We start from the raw sequence: 22,319 nt of genomic DNA on the forward strand, positions 1-22,319 counted from the left end.
GCAGAGTCTTGTGGGTCCCAGAGGTACATTCCTATAATCCCAATGATTTGGAGGCTGAGTCATGAGAGTCACCAGTTTGATGCCAGCCTGGGCAACTATCAAGACACTCAGTAAACAAAGGAAACCCTGTCATAAAATAAAAAGGACTGGAAATGTAGTTCATTACTAAATTGCCCAAGGGTTCTTTACTTTAAAAAACAAACAATAAAAAGCAGTGATCTCTGTAGCCCTCCAATGCTAGAATACATTGGCATGATTAAATTTATGTTATCCCACAGCATTATTTTTTTAATTGAAAAAGCGCAAAGATAGCCAGGAGTGGTCCCACATCCCTGTAATCCCAGCAGCTCAGAAGGCTTAGGCAAGAGGATGTGGGTTCACAGTGAGCCTCGGCAACTTAAGGAGACCCTAAGGAACTCAGAGATACCTTATCTTTAAAAAATATGACATGCTGGAGATGCGGCTCAGTGTGTTAACACCCTTGGGTTTGGTCCCCAATACAACAAAGAAGAAAAAAAAAGCACAGAGTTGAGTTAATGTTGGATGTTTTTAAAGTGAATGATAGTCTCTGTTACCAGTTGTGTTTAAAACACATCACAGAAAAACATAAGCAGAGGGAGACCTTGCCAGATTGAGAAGCAGTCACCCTGGTGTCCACCAGCATGACACTCATTTTCTCCTAGGCCTATACTTTTGCTTTAAATGATCACAGTAACCAACAATTTAGAGCAGACCATCTTTCCTCATGGCAGTGACTCCCTAGGAACTTTACTGTCTGCAGTCCATTTCTTTTTCTGAAAGAAATCTCAGGACCTGAGGTCTTCCATGTTGACCTGGGTCCTGGTCCTATATCGGCAATAGCCAGCCTGACTGGTGTCAATTCCTGGCTCACCATTTCTGTCTTTGAGGGTCCTACACATGATGCTCTGTTTGTCTCCACCACAATGTTTGTCTCTAAAATGCTGAGGAGAGACTACATTTTATTCTCTTGCATGGCATTTGCTCTCCTAATCCAGGTACCCAGAGAATTTTTCTTAAGATTTCACAAGAATATCCCTTCCTATGAGACAGAAATTCTAAGTCAGTGCTCAATATTTTCTTAAAGAACTCATTCCAGAGGTTTATAATTTTATTTCAAAGAAATGAATGCTCATTTTAATATTTGCTTTGTGACTCTGCCGTGCTTTTACTTTTATACATATATCAGCTCTTCTTCAGCTAACCTTGATTTTAAGACATTTTTTTCCATCCCCTGCTTAATGGGGTGTGAAACTGTTCCCCTCTTTCACTTTCCGCTGCTTGTGTAAGCAACAGTCCTTCCTGGGTTTCCTGGGGTTTACTCTTCATTGCTGCGTGATTTTTCTGTTTGCTAGTTCTCTCCTGAGTTCCTGACCACTCATTTCTCAGTCCCTCTTATTCCCCTGCATTCTCTAATATTTTCCTTAGTGCCTTTGACCCCTTTTTTGAAAACTGCCTTGCACGCTCACTGGGTGTCACCAGCACTGAGAGCTGCTGGGTTCTGAGCTGCCGTCACTCTTGCTTCTTCCTGTTTCCCCTCCACACCTCCATTGCAACTGGAATCATCTGTGCCTGGTTTTCAAATAAAATGTTTTCTTTTTATTTTTTTATGAGCATCAGAATTCAGTGAAGCTCTTCCATCCTAACAGAGCTTCACTCCAAGGTTTCTCTGTAATGTTTGCCAAAATAGCACCTTCCTTCTTGTAGTTCTTGACTCATTCAGTATGAGTCTCTTGTCATTACCTCCATTACATCTGTCCTTCTGTATTGTGGTCCTGCACCTGATTAGAGTTTCTGCACATGAGACTCTCTTAGAATGAGACAACTCCAGCCACTGTCCAAAATGTGTTGTCATTCCCTTTATCTGAGAATTCTTTTCCAGAACCATTTATATTACTTAGCTTTCCAATGACATATCAAAATCTACATGGTCTCTGAATCATTGATTTTACTTTACTTATCAGTACTCCATTCATAAAATGATTGATTTAGTTTGTTCTAATATATGTCAGTCACAAAATTACTTGTTTTAATATTCATATTTTGGTCACTTGATTCTAGAGTTTTATAACAAATATTTTCATTTCTAGATGTATCTATTTAAAATGTGATTTGGTTTTAGTGGTGTGTGTTTATTCTTAGTGTATGGCTGTTGCTTCTGTGAAAAATTTTGATTCCCAGACTTGCAGGTTCAGGCTCATGTCCACCTGCAACTCTATCAACTCATGGTGTTTTCAGGCACAGACAGCAGACTCACCCCAATGCCTCAGGTAAGTCACAACCTCCCCAAAGATTGTCCTCAAATACTTATCCCTGTGATACTTAAGAGTGTTATTTCATCCAGGCATGGAGGCATATGCCCCTTGGAGGTTGAAACAGGAAGATTGCAAGTTCAAAGCCAGCCTCAGCAATTTAGCAAGGCCCTAAACCACTTAGTGGAATCTGTCTCAAAATAAAAATAAATAAACAAAAAGGGCCGGGAATATGGCTCAGTGGTGAGTGAGTACAATCCACCCCTGAGTGCAATCCCTGATACTTAAAAAGAAAATTAAAAAGTAATATTCTTTCAGAAATAACTTCTGATTTTAAAAATTCATTAATTTTCTTGTATTTCAAGATTATGTCCACATGCAAAAACATGTCACCATTTGACACCCAGAATAATATTCAGCCTTCAAAATGCAGGAAAACATGTCATTTGAAACCCCAATGAGCTCAGGAGACATTATTCTAAGTGAAATAAGCAAATGTAGAAGGTCGTGCTATATGACCTCAATGAAGTGTGAAATCAAAACTATTTTCTCTCTAGAAGCGGAAAGCAGGTGGTTGCCAGGAGCTTGGGGTTTGGAAAAACAGGACCTGTTGCCCAAAGAGTACAAAGTTTCATTGATGCAGAATGAGTAAATTCTGGACCTCTAACCTATAGCCAAGTCCCTATAGTCAGTAAAACTCTGTTTCATACTTAGAATGTGGTGGTGAATGGATGGATAAGTTAATTAGCTTCATTACAGTAATTATTGTACAAGATATATGTATATCAAAACATCACATTGTACTATTTTTTTCTTAAGCAGTTTTTTTTTTTAAACTCAAGGTATGAAGACAAGTACAAAATATCCTTTTAATCAGGTTACTGTATCAGTCAATACAAAAGGAGAAACCACTACAGTATGAAGAGATAATACAAATGACTAAAGTATACAACTCCGATATTTAGACAATTTGAAATGGGGAAGTTGGCTTCTTTTACATGTGCTAAATTTTCCTGTAACAGAACAAGTAATATGCAGTGCTCTAAATATGCATAATCAGGAAAACAAAGGACAGTCTTAACACTTATACTATTAGCATAACAGACTCCATTGCTACTATTTAACAGTCTTAGCCAACATGCCTATTCCCTTTCCTAGTTTTAAGGACAATTTTTTCTAAGGAATACTAGAGGAGCAAGAACCTGGGGTTGTAGCTAAGGCAGGAGGCTGCAGCATGATCTGGACTTTCTTGAACTGAGGAATTTCACCCAGGAGTTCCCAGAAAAGTAACTTCCCTGCCTTATAGTGCACTCCAAATCCCACAAAGAGATAACACAGAAGGAGGTGAATGGAAATTATCAGGCTATATTAAAATAGGAAGTTTGTCTTTAGGAATAAAAGGAGAGCAAATAAAATAGTAATTTTCTGGGGAAAGGTGATAGCCATATTTTCTTTTCTTTGATTCTCTAATCTCATGTGAGATAAAATGCTAAAATTATACCTTGGTTTCAGAATGGGGGGTCCATTTGTGTTTATGTGATACCATAGGACAACTATAAATAATAGAGGTGGGAAGGATCTATATGGCTTAGTAAAGCTTCTACATTTTGTTTTTGTTGATATAAAAATTAGAGTGGATAAGTAAATGAGACAAGGAAAGGGAATGAATCAAGACTATTACTATACTATAGGGGACTAGGCCAGAGCCCAGTCTGTGCTCTTCTGCACTGAAACCAAGCAGGAGTGTTCGCACGCGCACATGGGAGCCAGTGCAGAAGCATCAGAGGACGTGTGGACAGACGTGGGTCCAGCACATTGAGCTCTTCCTGAATTGGCAAGTATTTCTCTTTGTGATCAGGCCATAGCCATCTGTTCACTAACTGGTGCCACTGAAGTTAGGCTCTCATGGACCCATAGACACTGGGACACAGGGCTGCTGATTTCTTTCGTCCATGCCTACACTTCCAAGGGATGTCCCCCAGGGCTTTTAGTAAGACATTCCTAGCTTTGAGGCTGGCAAAGCCTCTCTGAAACTTCACATAACAAAGGTGCAGAAAAAAAAAAGATTTTCATTTATGAATTTTTAAAGTGAATGAGAAAATAAAGAACAAGGCCCTAGGTTAGAGTTAAGAGGAACTTTCAGGTTTCCTTGGGCACTTGTACTGGGAAAATATTAACTCTCTTTATATTGTGAAATAATTTTCACACTTAGTGTGATTTCCAGAACAAGTAAAATTAATGACAAGAGTCTTTGCAGGCACCTGGGGGGGCTTGCATCCTGCCTGACTCAGCCCAGGAGCAGGGCAGCTGCTCTCTCAGCTGCTGCCCACCTCCAGAGCCCTGTTGTCTCTCAACACTATGAGAAGATGGAGCCTACAGAAGGTGGTGGGGTCAGCCACACAGCATGGTCTGGAGTGCAGTGTGGCTGGCGGGAGGTCTATGTGGTTGGCTGCAGCAGAGACAGCAGCCATGGAGGAAATTTGCACTAGTACAAAGTGGTGGTGCTCAGCTCCTATGGGGTCAGCAAATCTGCTCTGACTGAGCAGTTTGTGAGGATCAGCACTTTTATCCAGAAATAGGACCCCAACATTGAAGACTTCTACCACAGAAGATGGGGTGAATTCTTCACCATCGGTGCTGCAGATCCTGGACACCACTAGCACCCAGCAGTTCGCATCCCTGGGGGACCTGTATATCAACTACAGCCAGGGCTTCATCCCCTTCCTGGACAGCATGGTCAACCAGCAGGGTTCCAAGACATCAAGCCCATTCGGGACAAGATCATCTAAGTGAAGCATTATGAGAAAGTGCCAGTCATCTTGGTTGGGAACAAAATGGACATGGAGAATAAGGGAGAAGTGTCCTCCAGTGAAGGCAGATGTCTTGCTGAAGAGTGTGGCTACCTCTTTATACAGACTTCTTCTAAGAGTGAGATCATGGTGGACCAACTCTTTGCAGAAATCCTGAGGTACATGACTTATGCTGCTCATCCTGACAAAGATGATCCGTGCTCCAGAACCTCATGGATGCTGGAGACTGGCACTCGGTCCCTGCACCTGATGTGTACCCCAATTTGTGGAGATGGGATTTGAGGCAATGCTGCCCATCTGATGGAGGTTCCCAGAACTAGTAAGCACCCCATATTATTGTCCAAAGTTGTTCTTGGAGGCAGGAGGAGACTGGAAGATGACAGCCTTGGAAGGAGGGGTGGTATCCATGGGCTCATCAGCTGCAAGCTTTGAGTGTGATGGTGCAGAGGCTCTGCTTGCCAGGAGGGAGGCCAGTGCTGGTTCATAGCTGGGATCACAATGAGCAGGAGGGCATTGCAAAAAGAGGTTCTCCATTGCTTCCCTGAATGGCACACTGAGGAGTGATTGGTGGGACACAGGAATTGTTCAAATTGGAGTTGGAGCAGGAGAGTTGAGGTGTTGGGGAACCACTGGAGAATGATCCATTTGCTGGCTGCCTGTGCTACCTAGCACCCTGGACCTGGGGGCCTAGACTGGAGCTATCATTGGAGATGGAAATATCACTGCCATAGAAGATGGAGTAGTGTCCATGGCCATGTCCTCAGGCTGCAGAGTGTGATGCCCAGTCAGGTGAGCAGAGGACTTGGCTGTTTTGGTGGGAGAGACACTTGTAACAGTTAAGTTCTGGCCATAGCTATTGGGGTTGCAGTTAGAAGGGACCAGAGTGGGGTTTGGAATGGAATGAGGAGGAGGAGGACCAAGAGGAGCAGCAAGAGGAGAAGCAAAGGGAGGAGGGTTAGGAGGAGGAGAATCAATACACATGGGGGTTGGAGATTCCATTCTGCAGGGGGTAGTCTTGGAGAGAAAAGGCGCCTGGATATGAGGTGTGGGAAGGAAAAGAATGGGAGGTGCCACAGCTCTTGTAAGGAGAACAAGATGGTGAAACTAAGTAAGGGTAACTCCCACATTGGGACTGGGCCTCAATGGAGAAAAAGGGTTAGTAGGATGAGGCACAGGAAGGGAACTAGGTATTTCCCTTTCATTATTTGGCAGGGGGGAAGGTAAATGGACAGGCAGGTTAAGGGGCATGGCATCCTGAAATTCCCACTGCTTGCTTGCAGGAATAGCAGGGTTCTGAGTTGGTCCATGGGTGGGGTCAGTGAGTCTGTAATGAAACTGTGGATCCCAGGTGGGAAGCAAGAATGGACAGGCAGAGTGGTGGTGCAGGCCTCCACACCTTCTCTTCTACCCTCCAAGACCTTGATATCATCCTCCACCTTCTTCTTTGCACCTGGAACCTCCCTCAGCCATGTGCCCACGTCTTCCTTCAGACACAGAAGAGGCTTCATGGCAGCTGGGGGCAGCCAACCTCCATGCCAGGTAAGGGACAGCAGAAGGGCCATTGGCATGGGCTTCTTTCTCTTTTTGGACCTCCATGCATCAGCTCTGGGTGGAGGACAGCTCTCTGATGGACCACAGGAAGGTTTTTGGCCCTGTACTTCCTTGGTTGAGCCCTGGTCGCCTGGTGAGCGGGGAAAATGGTGTTTGTCCAGCCTTTCCTTGGCCCACTTGTCTGGATGTGAGAAGCAGCCCAGTTCTCCTCCTGGAGCACTGCAGACTCTGCATCAGCCTGAGCCATGGTCAGCACTCCTGCTGCAAGTCTGTGGAAGCTGTACTTGGCAGGTCTCCTACAAAAGAAATTCTTGGGATACACCTAGGCCCTCTCCCTCCCAGAGCCCAGGTCTGGTCCCCAGGGCACTGAGGTCTCCCTGGGTCTCCAGGGGGAGACTCTGCTGGTGTTTCTTCCCCTTTGCTCAAGGCAACCTTTTTTATATCCTCCTGCCTGTCTGTCCCTTGGGGGGACCCTCCTCCTTCTGCTGGTTGACCACTGATTCTTCAGGCTGCTCTTGGACTCTCAGATCTGCTTCCTCAGAGGAACAGGGAGTTGATCTTGTGTCATGAGCTCCATAACCCGATGGACCCACTCAAAATTTGAAGACAGGAAGATTACTCCCTGCAGAGAAGAAAAGACTGATGGTTCGTGGTGGTCCTAACATTCACAAGTTGATGGACAACAGCACTGGCTTTTTCAGGGAGGCACCCCAAGAGACCAGTGGCAAGATCCCCAGAGAGGAAGGCACCACCTGTAGGAGAAGACCTCTGCAGCAGCCTGCTGAGCCAGGCACTCAAGTACAGGTATCTTGGTGGGCGTCCCTGCAGGCAGGGCTGATGGTAGCTGCTGGAGCAGCAGGGTGATCCTGCCAAGGAGCGGGAGCACTGCAGGTCAGGTGGATGGGTGCCTGGTGGCCCAATAGGGTGAGGCAGCATGGCCTGTGACCCATTCAGATTATCTGGTGCGATCTGACTGGATACCAGCAAAATAACCAAAGAAGCTGAGCTAGGTCACCAGCTCCCATGGAGAACAAGGCACACTGTTGAGTTCACCTCTAGTGACATGTGGCTGGAATGCATAATGGAGGAAGGGCTTGGGGCCAAGCCATATTCATCGAAGGGGAATCTCCAGGGTAAGGAGCAAGTCCCAACGTTCACTGATGGTTTGAGCTTAGAGCTCCTTGGGACTCTGCACTGCTTTGTTTCCCACATGTACCCCAAAATTATTTTTACTTCTTCAGGGTTATTCTGGGCTACTTTTCTATTAGTTATTTAAACATTCATACTATGTGACTCCAAATAATATCTGTATGAATTCTGCTTGACATGACTATAGTCATATAGAGTCATCAATTAAATAATCAAAATGGTCTTCAATTACCCCAGAATAGCTCTAGTTAACTTCTCCTCCATGATTTTCCAGCATGCTATAAATTTAATACTGGATCTGCCCAGCAGGATTCTGGAGTCAGTAATGGTGCCTGACTCTTAACATTACCTTCACATAAAATATGAACATTTTGATTGGGATGAAGTTCCTTTTATTCTAACCAGTATATATTCATATCTTTCTGAACCATTTCAAGGGGATCCATTATTCCTGCTGTTGCCTAGTACCACATTTCTCAGTCCATGTTTAGCTGAGTGCACTGCTCTGGACCCAAGATGATGCAGAACACCTCAGGTATCAGAGGTTTCAGGCCATGGGCATCTAGCTGTATTGCTGTGTGTCTGAGGTGAGGCAGAACATCATGGAAGAAGGGCATTTTGCAGGAAGCTTCTGAATTCATGACAATCATGAAGCAGAGAGAATAGAGGAACAAGTGACAAAATATAATCCCCAAGGACATGCCCCAAGTGACATACGTCTTCCATCCATACCCCCTTCCTCCATTTACCATCAAATAACAGTAGTTCTTTCAAATTATTAATTCACCCAATGGATATATTTATACATTATGACAGCAAGCTCATCATCTAACAATTTCATCTCTGAACATTTTGCAATGCCTCACTTGAGCTTTTGAAATACACCTCATCTCCAATACCTAACATGTCACCCCTGATCCCCAAAAGACTATGAACATCTCACCACGGAAAATACATTCAGTGACTCTCCAGGAGATTCCCAAATCAACAGTTCCAGCATTGCCCCAAACTTGGAGTCTAATCCAAAGTCTCCTCCAGGACTCAAACTCTTGGTTGTGTGCTTATTTGGGAATCAAAATCAACTTATGTATATCCAATATATAATAGCTAAGAAAAAATATTTCAATTTCAAAAAGAGAAATAGGCACATAGAATAAATGGATAGAAGTCAAGACAAAAACCCAGCTGGGCCAACAAGTCCTCTATCTCCTTGCTCATCATATAGGGCACATGTTGTGCACAGGGGGCTCAAAAGACTTGGGCAGCCTTGTCCCTTGGCCTCTCACATAGGCTAGCTCTATCCTCAGCTAGTAACATTGCCTGACATATATTGCACATTACCAACATCTTTTAATCCAAGGATTCTCTTCTGAAGCTTCAGTTTTCTTATCACAGCTGCATGCATGACCTTCTCAGGGCCTACCTAGGGATTCTCACTTCATTATACTTTGACCTGCTAGGCCTTCCTTTGAAATCTTGTTGGAAGCCTTCATGACCACCTCACAACAGCATCCTGCATTCCTGCAGAACCAGCAACACTTGGTGGAAGCCAGTGTATATCTCCATCTCAAGCAGTAGTGAAGCCTCTTGGAACCATGGCTGTGGCAGCCTTTGGGTGTCTGAGCATGGTGAAACTCATTTCTAGTGGTTCCTCTTCTCAAAGGAATTTTTATATCATATGAATATGATTTGCACATAGGATCTTGCCAATTCCTGAAATGCTCTTAAGCATTCTCCCCTATTGCCTCTGTGTAATTTGTTTAGCATCACAGCAATGCACTAACAAACACAACTTCCTGAAACCCAGTTTTACTCAAACTTTTTTGACCGAAATGCATGTTTGCACTCTTACTTCTTCTCCATTTTATCACAGTAAACCTGGATAAAGCTGAGGGAAATATCCATACCACTGCCTGAATGTTGTACTGCCTTGGAATTTCCTCCACCAGATTAACTAGTACATCATCTCTAAATTCATCCACAAAACCGTCACAGGACATGTGCACAATGAAGACAATATCTTTGCCAGAATGTAACATAAATGTCTTCTAGTTTCTTTTCCAATTTAGAGTCCTTCTCCTCTGAAATCTCATGAGCACAGTCTTTCCTATCAACAGTCCTATCAGCATTTTGATCTTCAGAACTTCCACCAGAATCACGATAAGCTTCCTTTACAATGGTCAAAGCTTTTCCAGCTTACATCTCTGAACACAAGAACACAATTCTTCTTGTACTAAGAGAAGCTATTTAAAATTTCTATCCCAAATACCAAAGTCCACACAAGTTCCTGAACCGCATAGTCAGCCTAGTCACTGCAAGCAACTCACCTATTGGTACCCATTTCTGTTTTAGTAAGCTGTTTTTGTCTCTATGACATAAGAGATGACAAGAATAATTAGAGGAGGAAAAGTTTATTTCTCAAGACTTCAGAGGTAGTATTAATCAGCTGTGTTCATAACTTTGGGCCCAAGATGAGGCAAAACATCATGTTAGAGGAGTGGGGTGGAAGAAAGCAGCTCAGAGAATGGCCACTGGGAAGCAGAGAGAGAGAAACTCTCCAGGCACAAAATATAAACCCCAAAGACAGGTTCACATGGACCCATTACTTCTAGTCAACTACTACCTGCCTACACTTATCTCCTATTAAGGAAATGCTTCCTTTAGGGTCTTATAACCCAATCATTTCACCTCAAATCTTTCTTGAATAATCTCACCCATGAGCTTCTTGGGGACACCTCATATTGAAAACTAACACCTTATAGTAGTACTATAAGAGGTCAGACTAATGGAAATTGTTTGAATGGTCTCTGGAGTAGAACTATAAGAGGTCAGACTAATGGAAATTGTTTGAATAAACTATTTTATTTTGCAACTATTGGTTTGGTGTTTGCTTATTGTATGGATTCCCTGGTTACTCCATCCCAACCCAAAGAGAGTCCAGTCTCCATGTGCTGGCAAATAATATAAACTGGAAAAGATGCAATTCTGATCCTGACACTCATATTGGAACAGTGCACAGACATAATCTCCTACCAGCCACATGGTGTATGGTGGTCTGGTGTCCCTGTTGCCTGTTGCATCACTGCCACCACCATCCAGCTATGGTTTCTGCTTGACCCTGCACACTACACTAATATATATGCTGCCCTTCCAGGACCAAAAAAGTGAGGGAACAGGCTAATGAGGGGACAAGCTAATGATGAGTATTGGGGCCACAGTGCCTGCAATACAGGGAATAAGCCCAAGTCTGACTGGAAATATGTAAAAGAAGGTGATAGTTATCTGTGTTGGTCACTGTCACAACATGTTCCCAGCTATGATGCTCCACCTGTTGGACCAACCAACCACACGGTTGCACATCCAGGTAGCGAAGCCAGATGCTGTGAGCCCCGGCACGGCTTGCTTTTGCAATTGCTTCCACTCCTGTAACTAAATGGAACATCTGTCCACACCTTTGGGACTATTGGATCTAAGATGTCTATGCAAACCATGATCTACCACACCACCAACTGCTGTTTCTCCTAACCATGATTCAGTCCCTGCAGGTGTCTTGGTTTCCCAGAAGAGTCTGCTTGACCATTGCAATGGTCACGGGCCTGGCCACAAATACTCCACATGTCCCCACCCAAATTAGAAGTACTTCTTATGTCCCCATTCCTTTTTTTTTAAAAAAAAGGAGAGAGAGAGAGAGAGAGAATTTTAATATTGTATTTTTAAGTTTTCGGCGAACACAACATCTTTGTTTGTATGTGGTGCTGAGGATCGAACCCAGGCCGCACACATGCCAGGCAAGCGTGCTACCACTTGAGCCACATCCCCAGCCCCCCCCATTCCTTTCCTTAAGGAGCATACATTCCTTTCTCTCCCATACATGACAGATGAATTCAGTAGCCCATGAAGACTGGCATGTGATACAAATTGGGACTAGCAGGCATGTTCATGGACCTGCCCTCTGTCTATGTGAACACATTCTTCTCATACTAAGAAGAGGGAAAATGTGAGTGTAGAAGGGTGTAAGCAGTAAGACAAACAAGTGCCCATGGTTCACTTTTTGTGTGTGTGGCATAGGAAGAGCTGAGTTCTGCAGAGGCTACTATAATCTGTGAACACCCAAGTGGAGACAGGACAATGTTAAAAATTCATGCACTTCAGTAAAGGAGTCCCGAAGATCATGTTCCCATGGAATAAGTCACCATTCCATAGCCATTCCTCCTGCTGCCAGGCTGGACTCCTTCAGCTGCTTTATCTAGAATCGTAGGCTACAGGTGTACATAGGCTACACTGTGTGTGGCTCAGAGGGGACTTCCCACTGTGTCCTTGGTGGAGATGCCACTAGAGAGGTTCAGCCTCTTACTCTGCAGGGACAGGGAGCCACGATACCTGTTCAACACACAACTCATGATCAGTGAATCGAGAAGTGTGGAAGGACTGGGAAAAACTTGGGATGAAGAGTCTCCCAGGCTCCTCCTACAGGGAGGACTGCACACTCCACACACATTTGCAGTCCTGTGGGCAAGCAGGGGCACTGTAGCTTCAATGACTCACTAGAACACATCCACGTCCCTGAGACCCTCAGCAACATGAAGCCCTCTAGGACCTGGGTCACCTCCTGACACCCCTTTTCAATCTGAGGATGAAGGACTTGGTGTGCATAGATCTACAAAATATCACTTTTTGCATATACATCACATTCAACCAGAACAAACAGCTTAACTCAGTTCAATGCATAACTCACATGGAAGGGTTAAAGGAACAAAGTCATAAGTTACTTTAGTTTCTATTTTTTTTAATGTGTGTGTGTATGTGACTCAGAATCATTACAGCCAGTTTTAATGCACATTCAACAGCAGTGCCTTGTGGGAGCAGCAGGTGAGGCAGTAAATGCAGAAAGTGGTTTTTAACCCTGACAGGCCAGAGGAACACCAGAATTTGATTATGGTTTTTCTCTCTAAACAGAAATGAATCCATAATCTAGAAATTCATGGAATTTATTGGAAAGTGACAGAAATGCACCAGGCTGCTTAGATTACTCTGCCTGGCTTTTGCCAGGTTCCAGCTAGCTGGGCTTCCAGACAGGGTGGGGAGTGTGCAGGAAAATTTAAGGACTTTCCAAGCATATCAGCAATTCCCACAGACACTGTTGACTCTGCCATGCTAACCAGTCAGTGTCTGTGGGGACAGCAGTTAAATTACATTTATTGATAGAGAGCCAACCTAAACTTACCACTGTTAAGTTTAGGTTGGCTCTCTTATTGTCATTGTGTCTTTCTATACAGGGAGGAAATTTCCTTCTCATTTCTAACAGTGTATCACGTAGCCACCCCCAGGTGTCAAACACAGTGGACATCAGAAAATGAATAGTTATTCATTTCCACATCTAATGGAAGTCATGCTATTTGGTTTCCTTAAAGGAAGATATATATACATTCAATTCCATAGGGCAGTTGTCCAGCAGCTGTGTCCATGAGCTGCAGCTGTGGCTCTAGTTTTCACATTTGCTTCCTCTGCACCAAGGTGGCTGACTGAAGATGCCACGGGAGAGGAGAAGAGGAGGACAGAGGCATTTTAATGTACAACCAGGAATCATTTTATTCTACACATCTGTTAGGATACTGTCCATTATATAAATACCTTATCTCTAAGGGTAAAATGCAACAGGAGTGAATACATACAAATTGGATTATTCAGCAACACATAAGAACCTGATCAATCAAAGAGAATAGTACCAGCCTGTGTCCCATCACCACATTTACAATACCATATTTCTTGTTCAAGATGTCCTTGTGGATTTGGCAAAGAAAATTATGTCAACAATGAAGTTGTTACAGACCGCAATGAAATGAAAAACTCATGCAGAGATGAAAGATTCTCTTCTGGTATTTTTTTTTCTATTTGTATTTCTTGGTCTAGTCCCTTTGCCCATGGACCTAGCAACCCACACCACTGAGGCCCTTTTACCATTCCATGGCCAATAGATTCAATTGCTTCCCTATGGTAGCTTCTGTAGCAACAAGTACTGTTTAAGGTCAGAGCTGCCACACCATCCCATAACCTATTGTCAAACTGTGTAAATACCATGTGGAAGAACAAAGTCCATTGTTGCTTTTCCCACAGGAAAGCACAGTGTGTTCCAATGGGGAAGTTGTTCCAAATCTTTGGCCTCTTCCATAGCTGTGACCAAGGTCCAAAGTGAACTCCTTTATTGTTTTGATATTTTCATGGAACCCATTCAAACCCATCAGGGCAGGAAAAGAAAATTTATAGGGGTGTACTTGAGCTATTATACCCAAGAATTGTAGTTTCTCTACAAAGATTTTAGTTTAGAAAAGTACTTGAGATGTTCTGATTCCCAGTCCCACCAGGCCAGATTTTTACTAAATCAAACAATGTCTTCAACATTAGTCCTAGGTATGGAGTACAGTGATGAAAACATCTCAATATCCAGGAAGGTCTTGTCCACAAGGTCAGAGCTGTGTCTGGGAATTGGGAAAATTTGTTCTTTATGTACAACAGCAGGACACAACCAAATAACCCCTGAACAAATGAGAGACACCCCAGGTTTTCACACCTCCTCTGTCTTGGAGGTGTGCCAACACTCTTTGACCTGCTGTCTCTAGGTGGAATAAAGACAAAGAAATTAAAGCCACATCACCAAAATAATAAAACATCTGTACTCTGGTTATGTCCAGGTCATTGCTCCCAACACATTTCAAAATATGATAGACTAGGAAAATGTCCTCATGAAACAACAAAGTCCATTGTTGCCCTCCCCACATGAAAGTAAATAGAATTCCCTCATTGGAACTCTAATATTTCCTTTGCCTTCTAGTTCTCCCACCTTCTAAGATATATTCTATGTAACTTCACTTCCTCATCTTTTCAGTGGATCCCATACAGCTACAACCTGTGTGGTTGAGAAACATCAAATGCCAATAAATGGATCAGAAATGACCCCAGGCTTCCATTGACACTGCCTCATAGCTACTTGGAGAGTGGTCCTTAAGTTCTTCTGTGTATGGTTTATTATCAGGACCAGTGCAGATTGATGCATGAAGGACCTGCTGCATCCTAATTCCCTTAGGAAGTCTTGAATTTCCATGGATTCCCATCACAGGGTGCCATGAGTGACTTTTAACTATTGTGTCAAGCATAATTTCAGGAAGCTATCAGCCAGGACAATAAAGAGATGGCATGTCCTCATTTACAGCTGAAGATACATTGTTGTAATGTAGGGTAGGTGGTGACTGATGTGCTCTTACTCATTTCACTCTCTAATAAGAGTATATATTCAGAACCAGTGTCCCAAATCCAAATAGCCATTCTATTATACCTTCCATAGCTTTCTGACTATTGTCAGTTTATCAAGCAGAGTGTCATCTCTCATGGACATATGCATGTGCTGGAGGGGAGAGGGCAGATCCTCACCCTCCTCTCCCAGTGACATTGTATAATGTGTCTTCACCTTTTCAGTTATGACCCATCTGTTACTTGGCACTGGTACTTAAATTGGCTCATCCAGTGTGCTTCCTCTTCTTCAGAGGTACTGGATTTACAAGGATCCCATTTATGGAGATCCAGTCCTGAACAAGTATTCCAAGCTGTAGAATCTATGATACCCACTCACCTCCCTTTCCCTCAACTAAAGAAAACAGAGTAGAGAGCCCAAGTGCAGCCAGAGGAATCATGGTGGGTGAGGAGCAGGAGGTGGGTCACAGAGAGACAGATGGGCTGGGCAAAGAGTAAAGGAGTGCCCCTATCCATGGTTAAGTATCACTCTCCAACCCTCTGGAGACTCAGGGAGACCTAATTACCATGAAACAAAGTCCTGAGACCCATGAGTGAATATCTTGCAAGAAAGTGCCCAGGTCTTCATTGCCTGAACCTCTGTCTTCCAAGTAATCTAGTGTGTTAGTGATGCTCTTCATTGAATTTTTAATTTGTTTATTGATTCTTTCATGTTGAGGATTTCTGACTCATTCTTCTTCAGGATCATCATCTCCTTAATGAAATGACCTTTCACTTCTTGAATTTTCTCTTTGATTTCATTTCTTCCATTGTCTTTTACCTCATAGATCAGTTTAACCATGAACTTTCTGAATTCCGTCTCTGACATTTCCTCCACTATGGTGTCAGTGGAGTCTACTGTTGGGGGTTTGTGTGTTACTTGGGATCATTTGCTTTTTCATATTGTTTCTGTGTCTACCCATCTATATGGATGGGTCTGATGCTACCTTATGAGTTTATAGTGTCCCTCTATGTCATTAGTACCTCACAGATTTGGGTGGGGGGAGCCCAGTGATAGCAATAATGTATGCAAACATTATATAGCAGTAGATTAGGTCCTTAGTTCCTATTTGGATAGCTAGTTTTCATTGGTAGGATATGTAGAGACAGTAGGATCAGTAATTTCCATAATTAAAAACAGTAGATAATCATACATTTTATGCAGCTTAAAAGAGATATTCACCATGGTATATGATCCCCAAACTGTCAAAAGTACAAACCAGAGAAAGGAAAACAAAATCTTCAGGACAAATACATTGAGTGGAGTTCAAGCCCTTGTCCTGGAGTAGTGGAGCAGTGGCCTGGGTGGTCTTGCAAGTTCCTGAGATGTTCCCAAGCCATATCTCCTTGTGTCTCAGAGTAAACTGTTTAGCATCTCTATAGTGACTGTAATGCTTTAACAACCACATCTTCCTGAGACCCAGTTTTACTCTGACTTTTCTTTCCAAACTCCATTCACCCTCTCATTTCTATTCCTCATTATCACAGTAAATCTGGAGAAAAGCTGCTAGCCATATCCACACCACAGACTGAATGCTGGGCTGCCTTGAAATTTCCTCCAGCAGAGTAATGAGCACATCATCTCTAAATTTAGCCACACAAACAGTGACAGAACTTGTTGAAAATATAGCTAATCTCTATGCCAGAATGTAACATGAATGGCCTCTGTTTGCATTTGCAATGGTGTCCTCCTCTGCTGCAATCTCAGGAGCACAGCCTTTCCCATGGACAATACTATCACCATTCTGGTCTTCTGAGCCTCCAACAGAGTCACACAATAAATTCCACTTGCAATGTTCAATTCTTTCCCACCTCACATCTCTAAAATTTTCAAAATTCCTACCTCAAATACCAAAAATCCCCAGAAATTCCCGAACAATATGGTCAGACTCATCACAACAAGGAACTTACCTCTGGATACCAATTTCTGTTTTAGTCATGAATTTAGCAACCCACACCATTCACCCAGCTATTCCACTCCTCAGCTTATACCCAACGGAGTTAAAATCAGCATACTACAGTAATGCATCCACATCAATATTTATAGCAGCTCAATTCACAATAGCCAAGCTATGGAACCAAACCTTGTGCCCTTCAATAGATGAATGGATAAAGAAAATGTGGTATATATACACAATGGAATAATACTCAGCCATAAAGAAGAATGAGATTTGGCATTTGCCAGTAAATGGATGGAACTGGAGAATATCATGTCAAGTGAAATAAGCCAATTCCAACAAACAAAAGGCCAAATGTTCTCTCTGATATGTGGATGCTAATGCATCAAGGGAAGTATAGAAGTTGATTGGATTAGACAACGGGGAATGAAGGGAAGGGAGGGGGGCTGGGCATAGGAAAGACAGTAGAATGAATGAGATGTAACTTTCCTCTGCTCATATATGAATACACAACCAATGTAAGTCCACATTATATACAACCAAAGAATGGGAGCCAAATTGGAATGGGTCGCACTCCATGTGTGTATAAAATGTCAAAATACACCTTATTATTGAAGCCAAAATTAGGCAGTCAGTATATATAGGTAAATGGAGTCAGGTCAGATCAAGGAGGTCAATTTCAGTGAATCTGGGGAGTTGGAGACCCTAAGGGATTGAAATGCCTTTAGAGCCCTTCCTCCACCCTATCAAGATAACCTGCCCTTGCTCCAATCTGTTGCTAAGGTTGCACAGAAAATGTGCAAAATATAGATAATCTCGATGCCAGAATGTAACATGAATAGCGTCTATTTGCATTTCCAATTTTGTCTCCTCTGCTGCAATCTCATGAGCACAGCCTTTCCTATGGACAATACTATCACCATTGTGGTCTTCTATGCCTCCACCAGAAACACACAATAAGTTCCATTTGCAATGTTCAATTCTTTTCCACCTTGCATCTGTCCCAGGAATTGCCCCTCCCTACACTGAGTTGTAAAAGTTGTTAATTAATGTGTCCTGGGCTGCTCCATCGTGCCCTTCTCCCTTCAACCCACCTGTTTCCCACCTTTTGGCCAACCCACCAAGCCTTTCCTGGACCTAATCTGTACACAGGAAGGAGAGAGATAAAGGGGAAGAAAACAGGAGAACAAAGGAAACCTAGGACATATAAAAAAGACAGAACATCACTTCTTGGGATACCAGAACACCAACTATGGCCCCCCTCTCCCTCCTGGGAGAAGTCTGTTACCCGCTTTTAAATAAACCCTACTTTATATGCTTGCCTCTGCATGCTTCTCTAATGTTATACTTCAACATGTAAGGGAGCAGACTTGTCACTGGTAACCGGTGGTATCATTGTCATGTATGTCTGAATATATCAAGTAAAAATAGAAAAGGGAGATCAGCGGAGCAGAGGAAGGAAATAGAGGATGATGGAGGAGGACAGAAAAAAAGCAACTCTCGAATAAAATTGACCAAATTATGCTGTGTACATATATGAATATACTATAATGAATTTCACCTTTATGTAGACCTATAAAGCACCAATTAAAAAATAATAAATAAATAAAAGACCAGAATAGAAGGGAAAGGGGAACAGAGGAAGGAAGGAGGGAGGGGAAGGTAAGCATTGAGGACTAAAATGGAGCAGATTATATTCCATACACATACGGTTATGTCAAATAAACAACAGTATTATTCATTCTTAAGAATAACTCTCATATACTAATAAAAACATTTTAAAAGTGAAAAATTAAATGTTATTCTATGCAAGAAAAAAAAGTGGGGAGCAAGTTTTCTCCCATGAACTACTATAGCTTTGAGAGCCATGCTGTCCCCTGTTGGCACAGTCCTGCTGCTGGTTGGTCGTCTCTTTCTCAGGCTGATACAGAGGCAGCAGTGCTCCCTGAGCCAACCCCCGGCTGCTCCATGCTGCCATGAAAGTGGGAAAGGAATACCTGAAAGAAGAAAATCTGTCCCACCCTCAAGGCTCCTAGGAGCAGGAGAGCAGTGCTGGTCAAAATCTTTCATCAGGATGATTGGGGAGCTGTTGTCCATCCACAGCTGCTAGAGGGAGGCCACAAAAAGGAATAGGCCCATGCCAATGGCACCAAGGCTGCCGTGGTACAGAGAAGAGGGCCACCACCTCCTCAGCATCATCGTGTTTCTATGGAAGAAAACCCAGGCACCCTGCAGAAGAAGGTTCTGGATCTGAAGAAGAGCTGGATCTCAGAGGATGACGTAGAGGCCTTGCAGGGCAATAAAGCAGCTGTGGAAGCCTGCACCATCATTCAGACTGCCCCTTCTCCCCCTAAAACTGTGCACCATCATCTCTTAAGCCTGCCACAGATGATGCTGTGGGTACCCACCCACTGTACAAGGCAGTCGTCATCTGGTCTCCTACTGCCTCCCAGAGCAACTCTGGCCCAGTTTTACTCTGACTTTTCTTTCCAAACTCCATTTAATCTCTCATTTCTCCTCTTTATTATCATAATAAATCTGGAGAAAAGCTGCTAGCCATATTCACACCAGTGGCTACCTTGAAATTTCCTCCAGCAGAGTAATGAGCACATCATCTCTAAATTCAGCCACACAAACAGACAGAACATGTGCAAAATATAGCTAATCTCTATGCCAGAATGTAACATGAATGGCCTCTATTTGCATTTGCAATGGTGTCCTCCTCTGCTGCAATCTCAGGAGCACAGCCTTTCCCATGGACAATACTATCACCATTCTGGTCTTCTGAGCCTCCACCAGAGTCACACAATAAGTTCACTTGCAATGTTCAATTCTTTCCCGCCTTGCATCTCTAACATTTTAAAAATTCCTACTTCAAATACCAAGAATTGCCAGAAGTTCCTGAACAATATGGTCAGACTCGTCACAAAAAGGAACTCAATTGGTAACAATTTCTGTTCTAATTAGCTTTTTTAAAAAAAATTATTGGCAAAAGACCCGACAAGGAGGAGGAGGAGAAGTTTATTTGCCTCACAGTTTCTTACGTCAGTCCATAGGCAGCTGACTCTATAACTCTGAAGCATAACATCATAGCAGAAGTATGTGGTGGAAGTATCCAGTTCAGAACATGGCCACCAGGCAGGAGAGAGAGCAAGCACACCAGTCACAAAATATAAGCCCCAAAGGCGTGCCCTCAATCACCTACTTCTTCTAATCAACTTCTACCTGTCTAGAGTTACCCCTCAGTTTATCCATATTGGTGGATTAAAAAACAGATTAAGTTTAGGTTCTCACATCCAATCTGTTTACACCAAAACTTTCTTGCATTGTCTCACACGTGAGCTTCTGGTGGACACCTCATTTTGAAATTATAACACCTGATATTGGACTTATTATAATATGGTTTGTCCTGTGATGAGAAGATTTCATGGAACACAGACTAAGAGCAATGAGAATGGTCCCAGGAGTGGACCTAAAGTACACAGCCTAATGGAATGTGGTTGGATAAACTGTGTTTCATTTTTCAACTGATGGTTTGGTGTTTGAGTTTTGCTGAATTCCCTGGTGATTGCACATCCAAACACAATGAGAGTTCAGCATCAATGTGTTTGATAATGAGGAAAAACTGGAAAAGACATAATTCTGACTTTGACACTCATTATTGCCTACTTCTACTGTGGATCAGAACAGGGAAATGCTCTCCTAGGGGCCACACAGGGCATGGGAGTCTGGGGTCCCTGTTGCCTGCTGCATCACTGCCACCACCACCAGGCTATGACCTCTGCAGGACCCTTTACTGCAGTGACCTATATGCTCCCCCTTCAGAGGACAAAAGTGAGGAGGCAGGCTAAGGATGATAGGTGAGGCCACAGGGCCTGAAATACAGGGAATAAGCCTCAGCCCCTCAGGAAAGATGGGAAAGGGAGGGATGGGTGTCGGTTTAGATCACTGCCACAACATGTTCCTAACTGTTCAACAGTCAGCTATAGTGGTCCACAGGCTCAACTGACAGTCACCAACCACCCTGTCACTCAGCCAGGTAGTGAAGCCAGCTGTTGTCACCCCTCTGGATCCCTAGTATGGATGGGTTGTGGCAATTGCTGTCACTCCTGCATCCCTTATAGGACACTTGACCACAACTTTGGGACTATATGATCTATGAAAAGCTTGTCCCACCACAGTGCCAACTGCTGATTCTACTAGATCATGATTCCGTGTCTTGGTTTCCCTGAGGACTCTGCTTGACCACTGCAACAGTTAAGGGCACTAAGGATGTTTGCTAGACCACAAGTACTCCACATGTCCCTATCCAGAGTGGAAGTGCTTCTGATGTCCCTATTCTTCTTTGAGAAACTCATCTCCCATACATGACAGCCAAGATGGGGGAGCCCAATAAGCCTGTTCAGACTGCCATGAGAGTGCAAATGGGGTTCAGCAAGCTGGTGCCTGGCTACCTTCCTGTACCCACCCTTTTGTCTATAAATGAACAATGACTTTTTTGCTTATTGTGGTAGTCTGACACCTCTGTCCCTTATACTGCTCACTTTTACTGCAGCATAGGCCCCAAGAAAGCCTCTTGCAGATAGTTTTATTATCTATTGTTTCTCTCTTGGATACAGAGAGCTGAGCTGGTGAGAACCATGAGTTGGTGAGAACAAGGGACGCTGGCCCAGAGAACATCTTATTGTCACCTCCAGACCCACTATTTGAGCTTCTGCTCCCAGTGGAATGCTTTTGAAGGTTCCCAAAGCTCTACTGGAGGTTTTAAGCTGGTGCAGAAGGGCAGAGCAGGGGACCCAACCCTGTGAATACCCTGTTTCAGCCATGGTTGATCCTACTTTTAGCCCATCCCAGGGACCAAAACACACAGAAAACCCTCACTTCAGGTTGAGCACCTAGTCCCACTGGAGCAAGAGCACATCATCTGAATAAATAGCTCATTAATAAAGAGATTCCTTGAGATGAGCCAACTGGCCTATTTCATATTTATATCACAGGAATATTATGTATGTCCTGTTGCACGTGGAATACAAGGCAAGAATGTTCTCCCTTTCCCACAGCTTTACTTTCCATGGCTTCAGTTACCTGTGATCAGCAGAGCTACAAAAATATTACTTGTCTTATTCTCAGAGACAAGGACTACATTCAGATTAATTTTATTATAGTGTATTGCTATTACTGTGTGATTTCACTATTAGTTATTGCTGCTAATATCTTCCTATGCCTGCTTTATAAATTGAGTATTGTCACATATGTACTTGTCACCATCCAGGTCACAGCCTCTATAGAAAGGAAACAGATCTCAGCACACAGGGAAGATAGAGCCTCATTCAAAACTTTAACTAAAATGTCCCAGA

The 22,319-nt window shown here is 43.2% G+C and overlaps 2 pseudogenes; one reads left to right on the plus strand and one right to left on the minus strand.

Annotated features, from left to right (window-relative positions):
- The window catches only part of LOC125613279, a 46,359-nt pseudogene that overhangs the window by 19,687 nt on the left and 4,353 nt on the right, over positions 1-22,319 (minus strand).
- On the plus strand, positions 4,637-6,073 carry LOC107160914 (annotated as a pseudogene).

Source organism: Marmota marmota, unplaced genomic scaffold, assembly GCF_001458135.2.
Source record: "Marmota marmota marmota unplaced genomic scaffold, marMar, whole genome shotgun sequence".
Lineage (NCBI taxonomy): Eukaryota > Metazoa > Chordata > Mammalia > Rodentia > Sciuridae > Marmota > Marmota marmota.